Genomic DNA, 14,246 nt, shown 5'->3' with positions numbered 1-14,246 from the left:
CCCATGCTACATCTTCCCCGCAGGGGCCAGGAAAAGCTCTGAGGCTTGCAAAGGGGAGGGGGATGCAAGGTCTCCTTGCCTTGGCTGCAACGGCATTTCCCTGTCTCTGCTGCTCTGCAGGCCTCCCAGGAAGCTCTCCTTCGTGCTGCCAAGCTGCTCAGGTGGGAGCAGCTCCAGTGTCTGTTGGAGACGGCACAGACCTGGAGGATCAGCGAGTGCTTGGTAAGCCCAGGCGCCGTGCCCCCAGGAATGTGACTGAAGAAGGCCACAGAGACTGAGGGACTGCCTGTGTGAGCGGGGAGGCTCCGCGCTAAGCCGATGCCCTCTTGCTGTGTGCAGCTTGCCGGGGACAGCAGCCGAGCAGAAGAATATCTGTGCCAGAGCCTGCTGTGCTTAGAGAACCTCCAAGAGTCCTTACGAGAAGAGGCCCTGAGGGTCATTGGTGAGTCACAGCCCCTCACTGTTGCAGGGCAGCCTGGCCCCCAAGAACCAGCCCAGCTGGCTGCTGGAGCCCCAACTGCCCTGTGCAGGGTCTAGGAGCACAGGGGCCTCCATCTCCCTCTTCCATCCCTGTTCACACACGGGGGCTGCTGGGAGCCTTCTTCACTCCCTCTATGCCCTCCTCGAGCGTTAGGTGCTGGAGTCCGCACCAGGCTCAGCCCTGCCCAAGGACACAAGGGCACGATTCCAGGCCACTTGGGCCAAGGGGAGCTGCGCTGGTGGGGATGGGCTGGGCAGGCAGATTTGTGATGGGCTGGGTGTGCACCTAGGGCTCATCGGGCGGCACTTGAAGGACCAGAGTGAGGAGAAACTGGAGAAGATCTGCAGCAGTGAGTGAGGGCAGCAGGGTGTCAGGTGGGGGTGGTGGGGAGAAGGAAAGAGCCTGGGCAGCGAGCTTCAATTCCTGGGGCCGGCTAGGAGGGCTCTGCTCGCTGTGCAGACCAAGTGTGGCATAGGGAGCAGAGAGAGCGAGGTTTCCGGGGCTTTTGATTTGGGGCATTCCTGGCCAGCAAGTTCTAGCTTATCCAGTTGTCCGCCGTGTTCCCGCCGGGCCATGAGAAGAGCTGGCTTGGGACGGCCCTGTCAGAAGGGGATGCCCGGGGTCTCTGCAGCTTTGATCTCTGTTCTCTTCCTTTCCTTCTCAGCACTTGAAGGCATGGAGAAGGACATCAGCCCCTCCATCCGTTCCCTGGCAGCTCAAACAGTCTTCATCCTGAGAGCTCGGAAGAGGTCTTCCTCCAGAGGCAATGGGAAAGCCCTGTGCTACCGGCTGAGGAGAGCCTCGAAGCGGTGGTGCTGGCCTCTGGGCGACGGCTGTGTTTGCTGTGGGAACGCTGCTCAGTCCTGAGCCTGTAGTGCTCTCAGTTGTCCCTGGCACTTCTCCCTTCCCTGCGCTTTTTCCAATGAAGCAACCTTGTTTCTTCACTGTGGCTGAGTGTCATTTCTTTAGGGAGACAGCAGGTGGAAAAAAAATCTATGCCATCGCTGCCTCAGCAGCTCCTTTCCTGTCTCCACCGTGCTGGGGCCCATGGCCGTTTGCACTCCCAGTGCAAGTGCTCATGGCACGTGCATCCCAAGCATCTCTTTCACCTTCTGCTCTGTCCCTGAGCCCTTCATCCCCAAATACCCAGGTTTCTTGTGGGGGCTTAGGCAGGCACACACAAGAGAGAAATGCTCCATCTGCCACCCTGCATTGAAAAAGTACCAGACTAGTGATTATTTTGCAGCTTCTTGAAACCCTAACAGCTAATACTAATACTAATGTCTTCTATTTCAATATTTCTATTAATTTGTCTTTCCTAACAGTCTTCTACTTTTTTTCATGAATATTTATATCATTTCATTAAGTTTACCCTTTTGACATTTAATTATCATTACATAGTCACAGAATCACACAGAATTGTTTTAATGTCACTAATATTCAAGTTTCCTTTTACTAATATTTATAATATACCTTTATGAATATTTCTCATTTATCACAAAAATTGTTTTTCATTTTCATATTATTCTATTAATATTTCTATTAATATTTTTATGCCAATGCTTTTCTATTGTCTTCTATTCTATTAACATTTCTATTATTATTGTTCTGGTACGTTTCTACTGTTACATGACTATTTCTACAGCCTTTCTGTTAATATTTGAGTTATGATTTTACTTTTCCTTTTAGCAATAGACCTAGCTTTATTCTTGTGTGTACTTGACTTTCATGACCATTCATGTCTTTAAACAGAATTAATGCAAATATTTCTTTTTGTCATTGATATTTCGGTGATCTTCATAACATATTTGTACTTCTTTATGATTATTCATCATTTTCCTAGCAGTAGTTGTTATATTTTAATCAGCATTTGTTTAACTTTGCCCCAGCATGAGGTGGGCTCACCCCCTGCCATCACCTTCCCCCCAGTGAAGAATGCTAGACCTGAAGGGTGCCTGGAGGTGTATAAACCGCATTAATGTGACTTCAATAAAACTATTTACTTGTCTTCTTCCCCCTGAAATAATTCATGCTGGGCTTATGACAGCAGGTCACTGATGAAGAAGCTGAACAGGATGGGACCCAGTCCTGAGCCCTGGGGGATGCCACTAGCCACAAGCCTCCAACTAGACTCTGTGCCACCGATGACAACCCTCTGAGCTCTGCCTTTCAGCCAGTTCTCAGTCCACCTCACTGTTCGTTCGTCTAACCAACACTTCCTGAGCTTCTCTAGGAGGATGTTATGGGAGGCAGTGTCAAAAGCCTTGCTGAAGTCAAGGGACACAACGTCCACTGCCCTCCCCTCATCTACTCAGCCAGTCACTCCATCAGAGAAGGCTAGCAGATTGGTTAAGCAGGATTTCCCCTTGGTGAATCCATGCTGGTTACGCCGGATCACCTTCTTATCCTCCATACGTCTGGAGGTGACATCCAGAAGGAGCTGTTCCATCACCTTTCCAGGGATGGAGGTGAGGCTGACTGGCCTAGAGTTGCCTGGCTCCTCCTCCTTGCCCTTTGTGAAGACTGGAGTGACACTGGTGTTCTTCCAGTCCTCAGGCACCTCTCCAGTTCTACAGGACCTTTCAAAGATGATGGTAACAACATCTGCCAGCTCCCTCAGGACCCATGGGTGCATCCCATCAGGGTCCATGGATTTGTGCATGTCTAGCCTGCCCAGAAGGTCTCTAATCCTATCCTCCTCAACCAAAGCAAAGTCTTCCCTTCTCCAGACTTTCTCCCTCACGTCCAGGCTCTGGGATTCTTGAGGACTGCTCTTAGCAGCGAAGACTGAAGCAAAGAAGGCATTCAGTAATTCTGCCTTCTCTGGATCCCTTGTCACGAGGGTCCGCGCCCAATTCAGTAGCGGGCCCACATTTTCCCTAGTCCTCCTCTGGCTGCTGATGTATTGGAAGAAGCCCTTCCTGTTGTCTTTAACATCCCTTGCCTTTGGAAAGGCCTCCAAGACCTTTTATCAGCTGTTTCCCAGGGCAAAGGCCTGATTGCCAGCTCAATAAAAGGACTTGCAGGAAAGGTGTAATTCACCACAGTGGGGCTCATCCTCCTTTTCTGGGTAAAGGCTAAGGACTTTGCTGAGAATTAATCCTTCCTTTCCCCAGCCCCCTCTTTTGTAAACAAAGAAGTTCAACTGAATACAAACACGTAAATTCAAAAAAACAGTGTGCTCCTCCTAGTTTATTTACAAAAGCCTTAGCAGCGGCCAACACAGAAGAGGCTTGCTTTAGTAGCAGGGACTGTGCCCAAGGGGCCGCTGACAGAGCACAGCCTGGGCAAAAGGCAGCGGTGCTTCCAAGACCGCCTGAGCATCACGGAAGGACAAAGCAATCCGGGCTGCTCAAGATGGCAGTGCCGGCTCACAGCTGCCGAGGCCCAGAAGGAAACTTCCCAGGAGCCTCCCAATTTCCACACTGCATATGCTTAAAATCCCAAACTTATGGTTCGTACAGCCGTGCAGAAAGCGCTTCCTGTGGACTACCTCCACAGTGCAGTTTTCCAACGTCTGAGGGATTTTTTTAGGGTCCCTGCAGAGCACCTGCCCCTCTTTTCTTCTCCCAGGCAGTGACTCCACAGACTGACCGCAGTGCTGCTTGCTGTTTCACTGCAAACCAGCCAGCTTCAGCGGCCAGCTCCCTCCCGTGCCCTGAACAGCCGGACGGCACCTCAGCGAGACGGGGCGGGCCAGGCTCGCCAAGCCCATGCCAGGCCTCCTCCGCGCAACTCGCCAGGGCTTCAGCTTGACCCGCCAAAGCGCAGCAAGGACAGAGCTCGCACACTGCGCCTCGGCCCCCGACGGCTCCCCGCAGCCCGTCCGGCCTCCAGGCAGGAAGACTCGCACGGCCCAAGGAGCCCGGCACGCGCCTCAAGGCCGGCCAGGGCTCCTCGGGGGCGCTGCTGGCTCTCAGCTCCCTCGCAACCGGAGGGCTACCTGGAGAGGCGGCCAGGACGGCGGCGCCGGTCCACAACTGCCCCCGCGATGGCGCCGCTTCGGGAGCAGCAGCCGCTTCCCGCGCAGCGCCGCCGACCCACGACAGGCTGCACCGGGCCGGGCCGGGCGCCGCCGCGCAGGCGCATGCGCTGCACCGGCAGCCGGGGCGGGGGCGGGGCCTGCCCGGGAAGGTGCCGCGAGGGGCGTGGCCAGCGCAGCCATGGTGCTGCGGAGTGGAGGGCGGGGAAGAGAGCGACCATTGGCTGCGGTGCCGCTCTCTGATTGGTGCTCTCCCTGGGGAGGTGGGGCTGGCAGGCTTCCCGCTCACGGGAGGTGGGGGCAGCGCGCAAAGCTGCTCCGGCCGTGGCGGGATGGTGCTGCGGGGCGCTGGCGGAGCCGGGCGGCGGCGGCGGGGGGGGCAGTGAGCACCGCGGCCGGGCGGCAGCGGGAGGTGTGTGTGTGTGTGGAGGGGGGTCGCAGCTCACGGCGGGATCTGGGCGGCAGCTGGCGGCGCGGCATCCCGCATGGATGATGGCTCCTCGCTGTCCTCCGTCAAGCGCTTGGAGCGCTCACAGCACATGGAGCGACTGGACACACTGTTCGGCTTCGAGCGGCCCACGGAGCCTGGCGAGCGCACGGGCTGGCTCATCAACATGCACCCGGTAGGACCGGGCCGGGGGGGGTGATGTCACCGGCGGGGGGTGTCACCCACAGGCACCTGGTAGGACTAGGAGGGACAACGATGGGGGGGGTCACCGACATGCACGTTGTAGGACGGGGGGTGAATGTCACCGACGAGAGGGGGAGATGTCTCTGACAGGCACCCAGTAGGACCTGGGCCGGGGGGGAGGTGTCACCGACAGGCACCCGGTAGGACCTGGGTGTGAGGGGAGGTGTCACCAATAGGCACCCAGTAGGACTGGGGCAGGGGAGGTGTCACCGACAGGCACCCGGTAGGACTGGGGTGGGAGGGGGTGGGGGGGGTCGTGTGTCGTAACAGGCCATGTGCATGTGCAGATAGAGGTGCTGGACAAGGACCGGCGGCTGGTGAGCGCTGTGGACTACTCCTTCATCCCGGAGGATGGGAGCCGCTTCGAGGTGCATCCCGTTCCTCCAGTGCAGTGCTGGTGCCCGGGCTTGGCATCCTGCCTGCCCCCACTGGTTTGGCTGTTCTGGGCCCCAGGCATCACCCACAAGGCAGCAGCGCTGTCTGCCCTACCCTGGGTCCACCTGGGACCCTTGGGGGCCAATGTGGGTGCTGCAGAGATGCAGGGATGTGTATGTGGCACACAAATGCCAGCAATGCGCAGCAAGGGCAGCGCGGTGCCTGTTGCTTCTGTTGGGAACCGTTGGGTTGGTTTCTCACCTTGGCTGCGGGGTCGTGCAATGTTCACCGGTTTTGATTTCTCCTGGGTGGCCCTGCCCTATAAGCCGTATTTCTACATCGCTACCCAGAAGGCAAGTATGGACTTGGAAGCTGCGCACTGGCAAGTGGGGTCTTGAGTAAACTAGTGGCCGAGGTCCCAGAGACAAGGGCAGGTTTGACTTGAAGGGTCCCCCAGTAAGCTGAGAGGCCTTGTGACCAACCATCTTCTAGGACACTAGTACGAGAACCTCTTGTGAGCCTGTCTTCTCCTCTGGAAAAGTGTCTGGCTTTGTTGCTCATTCTCGAGTTTCTTTGCAGGGCTGTGAACGAGAAGTGTCATCCTTCCTCTCCAAGAAGTTTCAAGGGAACATTTCAAAGCTGGAAACTGTCCCCAAAGAAGATTTGGATCTGGTCAGTATTCCTCTGCCTGCTGTACTATTGAATAACCCTAATCTTTCTTTCTTTCTTTCTTTCTTTCGAGCTCAAGTGGAGTAGAAAGGGGCTAAGCAGTAAAGGGAAGCAGTATGCTTACCTTTAATCTTCAAGCACTGTTTGCCTTGCATATCATGAATAGGCTAATTATTGCTTATTGATAGTAATTGCTTATTATAGTAATAGTAAATAAAATATATGTTCTGCTCCAGCACATAGTCTTTTTCACAGGATGCTCAAGAAACTTCCTGAGCTAGAAATGGTTGGAGATTAAGAGTGTTGTGGCAGAGGGAAATACTATACATTTACTCTTTCTTGGGTGTGTACTGGTGATTGCGCTTGGAAACAGACAACAAGACAAGATGGCCCTTGTTGTGAACTGGCATAGCTCACATGTTCTTCGCTGGCTTACGTGCTTGCTAGCATCTCTTCTCGCTCCTAGTCTTTCCATCCAATTACTACCTCTTCTTTGGCCAGTTCTTCCATGTGTGCCAGTATAATTTGCCTTCCCAACGCTTTCTTACTGTTAGCAGTCTTCCCTTTCCCTCATTACTCTTTTCCACCCTTAGCTGGCACTGTCTTGTTGCTTTGTAGCCAAATCACTTGGTGGGTCTTAAGCAGAACTACATTAAGTTATCCTTCCACACGGTGGATGACTTGGTGAAGGTGCGGAAAGAAATCTCTCCTGCTGTGAGGAAAAACAGTGAGCGAGACCAGGCGAGCGATATCTATACGTCTATGCTGTCAAGGAAAGAGGTCTCCTTAGGACGGTTGGCCCATGGGCTTATTAGGATTCCCCTAGTCACACAGACTAAAAAGTACAAATGAGAATTCCAATCTTCTCTTTGGTTTACTACACCTGATGTCTGATTTCAGTTGAACCATTTCAAAGGCAGAGGAATCTAGTGAAGTGAGCACTCCCTGCCCAACTGAGAGGTGTACATTTTTTGTTCCAGGTGATTCCTTTGGTGCCCAACTATTCTTAAACTCGTTGCTGTGCTTTATAAATCCAGTGCCATAAGAAACCTTTATTATAAAGGCATAGAGGTAATAAGTGTTTTTTGCCTGTGCAACATTTCCTGTCAGCACGTCCTGTCAGGACGTGCTGTCAATCCTGCTGACTCTCTTTCTCGAAGGGGATTGTTGCATTAAAGAGAAGCTTTTGTTATTCCGTTCTCTCCTGTTAATGAATTTTGCTGTTTGGTTATCAGCGGGTACCACTGTTGCTACATTGTCTCCTACAGTCAAGCCTACTGGGTCTGAGATGTGCATAAACCTACTTACATAAATTAGTTGGTAATCTAATGAGAACTGCTCGTTAAATCATATTCTAAAGCTGATTTGAGTTTAATGTGTTTGGTCATATTCAGGATCCGGTTGTTCTTGCCTTTGACATTGAAACTACCAAACTCCCTTTGAAGTTTCCTGATGCAGAGACAGACCGGATCATGATGATCTCCTACGTGATTGATGGGCAGGTAATGGAACAACAGTTCTTTTCTTCATGCTTCGGAGCAAAATACTAGACAGCAAACGAGCATGTCACCTTTGGCCGTCTCGTCCCTGGCTTGCTTTGTTGCTAGTTGCTTGGTCTATATGTAATGTCTGTGGAAATAAAATTGAAGTCTAGTCTGAATGATGCATAAGGATTTCCTCATTTTGGATGTTGGAGAACCCAGCTAAGGCTACTGGTGCCCCTTTTGAGGGGCAGTAGTAATTCGGATAGTATAGTCCTTAAGTTGTCTCCCTTTTGGCACCCTTAGTTGATTGTAAGCAATTGTTCAGAAGGTGACCTCCAAAGAGTCGTTCCCACTTGACAAAAGCTCTGCGTATCAAGCTGTGCAAGGATTATCGCATCGATGGAAGACTATTTCATCCTTTAGGGATGAAATATCTATTTCATCCTTTAGTTAGGTTGTTCAGGAACGTGTCCCTGGTGTAGCAGGAATCTGAGTCCTCAGTAACTCTTCCTTTGTCAACTTTCTAGGGCTATCTGATCACAAACAAGGAGATTGTCTCTGAGGATATTGAGGGCTTTGAATTTGCTCCCAAGCCGGAGTGTGAGGGTCCATTCTGTGTCTAATGAACCAGATGAGGTAAGTAGGTTCTACTTGGGAAATAAGGCTGCTTTTTATCTGCCTTGGTCTCTAGTAGGCCAAAGAGAGCTTATCATGCAATAGATTGTATCTTTGGGGAGCACAGCGGACAGTCACAGTGCTGGTGATGCTTTCATTTCGTGGTGTGATGATGAGGCAGATCGGGCTCTAGCTAGGTCAAGAGCAGAGGGGAAGGACTGCATCAATTGTATTATATCCAGTGCCTGCCTGCAGGAGGTGAATTTGCTGAGTGTTTGTGTTTGTGGGGGAGATGTTTTTTGTTTTTGTTTTTTTTTTTAATCCTCTGTTGCATACTAGGCTCGTTTAATCCAGAGGTGGTTTGAACATGTCCAGGAGACCAAACCTACTATCATTGTCACATACGATGGAGACTTCTTTGACTGGTAAGATCAGGAATGAAAACTGACCTGGTTCCTAAAAGGAAATGTTGCCTAGGCCATGGGGTGCGATCGGATACCAGCCTGTATGTCCTTTGTCTGGAGGTCACATAGCGGCCACGTGTGTTCTTATCTACACAGACTATCCAAGCAGTTTGGGAACCTGTTTACATCCTGATTATGTGCTCTTTATCTGGATTGCTGGGCTGAGTCTTGGATCGCCAGCCTGCAGAGGACTGTCAAAGAGGGGGAGGTGGAATTCAGAACTTTTTTTTCCTTTTTTTTATCCTGAGCAGAGCTATGTTTATTGGCTTTGAAATATGAACTTCTATAGAGTCTCCTCAGTTGGTCCTGGGACTGCTGAGCTACTTCTATTGTTGTTGATTTGGCAATGTTTGTACACTGATGACCTCAGTAACTGGAGAACAGGCAAAGTGTCAAAAGAGAACTGCAGAACAATAGGGAGACCAGAGCAGCCAAGCCTTCGGGGAGCGAGGGAAACTCGATCATAATGTTCTGCCTCCTGGTATAGGATGTAAGCAAGCAGCTTCCTTCATGCAGTAGCTCTGCCCTACAGGGAGTTTCCACTGTGGCCAGCTCTCACGGGTAAGGTCTGGAGCAAAGGAGACTTCACAAGAAAAATTCCTCATTAAGTAGCTTACAAGAAAGCAATTCTGAAACCCTTGGGATGGGGTTGGGGTGGAGGAAAGGGACTGCTGTGCTTCTTCTCTTCTGCATTGTCTCTCTCCTCAGGCCTTTTGTGGAAGCAAGAGCAGCAGCTCATGGAATTAATATGTATCAGGAGATTGGATTTCAGAAGGGCAGCCAGGGAGAGTACAAAGCACCGCAGTGCATCCACATGGATTGTCTGAGGTACCGAATGCTGCCTCTGTACCGTATAACTGCATCTTTATCTGTTAATTTGTGTAAAATGCCTACAGTTGATGTATTTGAATACTGTCCCTTTTCCATCTCTGTGCACTGCTATCATGGGTTACATCTTATTAGGAAAGGACTAGCACCCCCATCTTTGGTTGTGCTGCTTCTACTCCATACTCCGTTGTGTGCCATTAGCTACAGAAGTTACGTCTCACCCACACTAGCCTGAATGACTAACTCTGTTTATACAGTCTGCTGGTGGCTGTCACTGGGGGGTTGAGAACTGTCCTGGATAGCAGGTAAAAGGACAGGATAAGACCAAACCGTTGTAGTGGGCACAGGGCCATTTTCTAACCCAACAGCCTGCCTAGCACAGAGAGGAAAAGAAAGGGTGTGTGTATATGTGTGTGTGTGTGTGTGTGTGTGTGTGTGTGTGTGTGCAGGAGAGGGCTGTCTGTCTTGGCAGTTGTGACTTGAATGTTTTTTCACATTGGACCAGTGTCCAGACTCTGGAAAACAACTGCCTCTCTTTGCAGTCCTGCTGATACCTCCTCCTGTGTTTAAATGTTTATCTCTGAAGTCTCTGAAGTTTGAGGGTTGAGAAAAATCTGAGCAATAGAAATGATCTGAATAGCAGAATTTGTACGAGTCAGGGTTTAAGAGCATGGGTAGATATGCAGACTGTCTAAAGCTGTGCAGCTTCTTATTCCACTGCACTTGGATGTTCTGCTCTCACCTTTCCCTGTTACAGTAATCAAGATCTTTTTTGTACGTGTACATAGCAGCCCTTTCTGAAGTGCAGGGCTGTCTCTTGGTAGACTGGCATTTTCATTATTCTGTCTAGGTGGGTGAAGAGAGAGAGTTACCTGCCAGTGGGAAGTCACAACCTGAAAGCAGCAGCAAAAGCAAAACTGGGTTATGATGCAGTGGAGCTGGACCCTGAAGAGATGTGGCAGATGGCTACAGAGGAGCCTCAGGTATTCCCACCCTGTGCTGTATCTCTGGGCATCTGCAATATTAGTGAACCTTTGAGTTAGAGCTTTGTGAAATCCTTTAAGTTAATGCAGTGTCTTTGAGAAGTTGTCAGTGTATCTTGCTGAATTTCAGACACCTGAAAGAACTTAAGCTTAGGGAAGAATAGAATTTCTTTGATGTGTTTCTGGCATTGGCGTTGCACTGTATATTTGTGTTATTTACACTTCTGCAAAATGGTAGTACTCGGGGCATTGCAACGGAGCAGTAGTTTGCTAGTGTCCAGGAGACACCTTAATGAGGTTTCTGCTGAAGCCCTGGAGATCTCTGTAGGCCAAGAGTGGCCTCCTGACCACTGAGGAGTGGCATCTGTGCAGATATGTGGCAGTGAGCTCATCTTCCCCATTTCTGCTAATTCGGAGCTGGCTTATGTAATTCGGGTTAAAGCAGAATGCAGTCTTAAGCCAACTGATAACTCTTTACACGCTGGGATGTTTGTATGCAGAAATATACCTTTTGCATCTTCCTGCTGATTTCAACCTTTCCTTGTTTCCTGTTGTATGTGTTAACTGCTTTATTAAATGTGACTGGGATTGATTTGTCTTTCTCCTCAACAGACTCTGGCCACCTGTTCGGTGTCTGATGCAGTTGCTACCTATTACATGTATATGAAGTATGTGCACCCTTTCTTTTTCGCGTTGTGCACCATCCTTCCCATGGAGCCTGATGAGGTGAGCGCATGCCTGAAACAATTTCTTTTCTGGCCAAAGAGCTGCATCCTTCCTGCAACAGTGACACATTGGCAATAGAACTGATTTCTACCGTTTGGATAGTTTTACACAAGGAAAGGAGGGAATGTAGTCTCCAAATGCGCTTCCTTTCTGCAGTACAGCAGTCATAGCTGTTTTTCCATAGACCAGTTATGGGTAGCCTAAGTGAAGGAGTTGGTTTTGTTTCCTTACTGTGCTCCTTGCCTTGGGCTTCAATACTACCTGAATAAACGCATCATGTTGGGCACCAAATCAAACATTTAAGTTCAATGATGCAGTGATAAGGCCAGCCTAATTCCAAGAGCACCCTTTACAGCTCTTCTTTCTAAGTCCAGTTTTTGATGTCTGTCTTTTTACAGGTGTTAAGAAAAGTTTCTAGGACACTGTGTGAGGCATTGCTGATGGTTCAGGCCTATCCCGCCAACATCATCTTCCGCAACAAGCAGGAGCAGGAGTTCAACAAACTTACAGATGATGGCCATGTGCTGGACTCGGAGATGTGTGTAGGAGGCCACGTGGAAGCTCTGGAATCTAAGTTTTTTCGCAGTGACATCCCTTGCTGCTTTTAAATGGTAAGGACACAATCAAGGTGTTGCAACGGAGGCTTTAAAATGGTAATGCAATGATGCTCTTCTTTCTGGAGAACATGGCAGTAGGGAATAACCCTCCAACTGGAATTACCATCCTCTGTTCTTTTGGGGGATACCCAATAGCAATACCTATTATAAAACTTTGATATCTAATTTATGGCTTGAGTGCCTGAACCTGCTTAGAGTTTAGGTGGGAAGGGTTGGAGAAGTTGCTCCTCATGACCTCAGGCTGGCTATTGGGTAAAGACAGTGTTACAGCAAGGAGGGTGGTTCATTGTTGTGTGGGTTTGTTTATTGGTTGGTTGAAGGGTTTTTTTTGGGGGGGAGGGGAGGGTTGGTTTTCTTTGAGCCAGTGGTTGTTGGCAGAGATGGCTCTGTTTTTGTCTCGTCAGGATTATATCTTTGTCCTTCTCCCACTCAAGCCAAGCTTCTTTTGCCCTCTTCATTTGGCCTCTTTTACCTGTTTCTGATTAGTACTACTGTCTGAATTGTAAGTTTTAGAGGCAACTTCTCTCTTTGCTGTGTGATACACCACACCTCAGCGCTGTTTATTTTAGTGGCCTTAATCTCGTAAATGATCTTAAGGGAACGTGCACTGTGAATTTAGAAGGATCTTAAATCTAACTCCTTGGCCCCTTAGAGCAGTGAGATGTGTGAGCAGCTGACTACTGGGTCAGCCCCGCCTCATAAGTGTTGCCCTGTGGAACATACATGCAATCATCTCTTCTTGTTAGCTGCCCTATATAGCGTCCTTTGCAGGAGAACTCCAAGGGCCGGGGAGCAGCCACCATCTCTTCTCTGCTTTGTGTTTTGCCCTAGTGCGAGTGGTGTAGACTTTTGTGAGTTGTAGAGTTCTTAGCAGAAAGCCACCGTCCTTCAGTTCTAGAGAGCTCAAGTTGGCTGTGGAGGTCAGGCCAGCTAATTGGCCAACATTATCTGCCTGCTCACATCGGAGCTGATCAGTGAATGAAGGGGCATTTCGAGATGCCATTCGGCTGACCTGTTTCAGCCATCTGCCCTTCAGATGAGATGAACTGCTCTCTACCCATACTGAGACATGCTCTGCTAAGTAGTGAGCCTGTTTTCAAAGATCCCCAAAGCTACGCTGGAGCATGGATAATCTTGCAGAAGCTGTCACCCCCTGCCACCCTTCCCTGGGCGGTGTGCGAGGATGGGTGTCGTGCCTAGAAGAGGTCTCAGTATCATTCCTGTATCCTTGCAGAATCCTGCTGCCTTTGACTTCCTGGTGCAGTATGTGGAGAAGACGCTCCGGCATGCTGTCGAAGAGGAAGCAGGTTTGCCATTGGATCAAGTCACCAACTTCCAGGAGGTCTGTTGTCCTGCCTCAGCCTGCAGGGCCAGAGGCATGACTGGGCTTTCCAGGGAGAGCAGAACTGTGAGGATGGAGTTGCAGCACGTTTCTTTAGGCAAGCCTGGGTCCTGTGCACATATGTTGGTGTTGTATAAGAACTTTCTTCAACTTTGAGTTCTGCTCCATGTACATCTATGCCTGATTTCTCATATTAATGAAGAACTGGCGTAGGCTGGAGGCAAGGCTGATTTTTCTCATCCTGAATATGTCTGGTGAGACAGCACATGTTAAAGATGCCTGTTTAGACTCATTTGATACTCATGGAGAGAGACAGGAAAAACTTCTCTGTAGACATTTGCAGTGTAGATGAAACCTACCTTGGAGGTCCAAAAGAAAACCTTAAACAGTGGTGGTTAAAGAAGACTCACCACTGCCACTCTTCTTAATCCTATTCCTTTAGTTCTTCATACTCTTCCTGTGTTCCCCAGAATCAGTGGCAGGTGTCTCTGTGCATGTCGGAAGTAAAGGACCAAATATAGTGCATATGTGACTGCATCATTAATTCCTTCTTGTTTGAATTTTACTTCTTTACATATCCCCGCAGGTTTGTGATGAAATCAAAGTCAAGCTGAATTCCCTGAAGGATGTTCCTAACGGAATTGAATGCCCCCTTGTCTACCATTTAGATGTAGGGGCCTTGTACCCCAACATCATTCTGACCAACAGGTTGCAGGTGGGTAACCTCAGTCCAGTCAGGAAAGAGTCTTCTGTTTTGTCTTGCGAATGGTCTAGGTAGTCCCTCCAATTTGATCCCCTTAGCGGCAAACAATAAACTTTCTGCCCTGGACAGGGGGATAAAATAAGGCTCGGTTTCAAATCCAGTCGGGCTGTTACAGTTGTCAGGTGTACAAAGCCGAAAGGTCTGTCCAAGGTAGAGCAATAGCTTTAGCTGGCTTCTTCCAAAGAATAGTCATTGTTCTTGCTGTAACTTGTGTTCTAAAAAGCTT

General features: G+C 49.7%; 1 pseudogene; it reads left to right on the top strand.

Moving 5' to 3' along the window:
- The window catches only part of LOC134143744 (DNA polymerase epsilon catalytic subunit A-like), an 85,697-nt pseudogene that overhangs the window by 39,232 nt on the left and 32,219 nt on the right, over positions 1–14,246 (top strand).

Source organism: Rhea pennata, chromosome 8 (genome assembly GCF_028389875.1).
Source record: "Rhea pennata isolate bPtePen1 chromosome 8, bPtePen1.pri, whole genome shotgun sequence".
NCBI lineage: Eukaryota > Metazoa > Chordata > Aves > Rheiformes > Rheidae > Rhea > Rhea pennata.
This window is presented reverse-complemented; position numbering and strand designations above follow the sequence as displayed.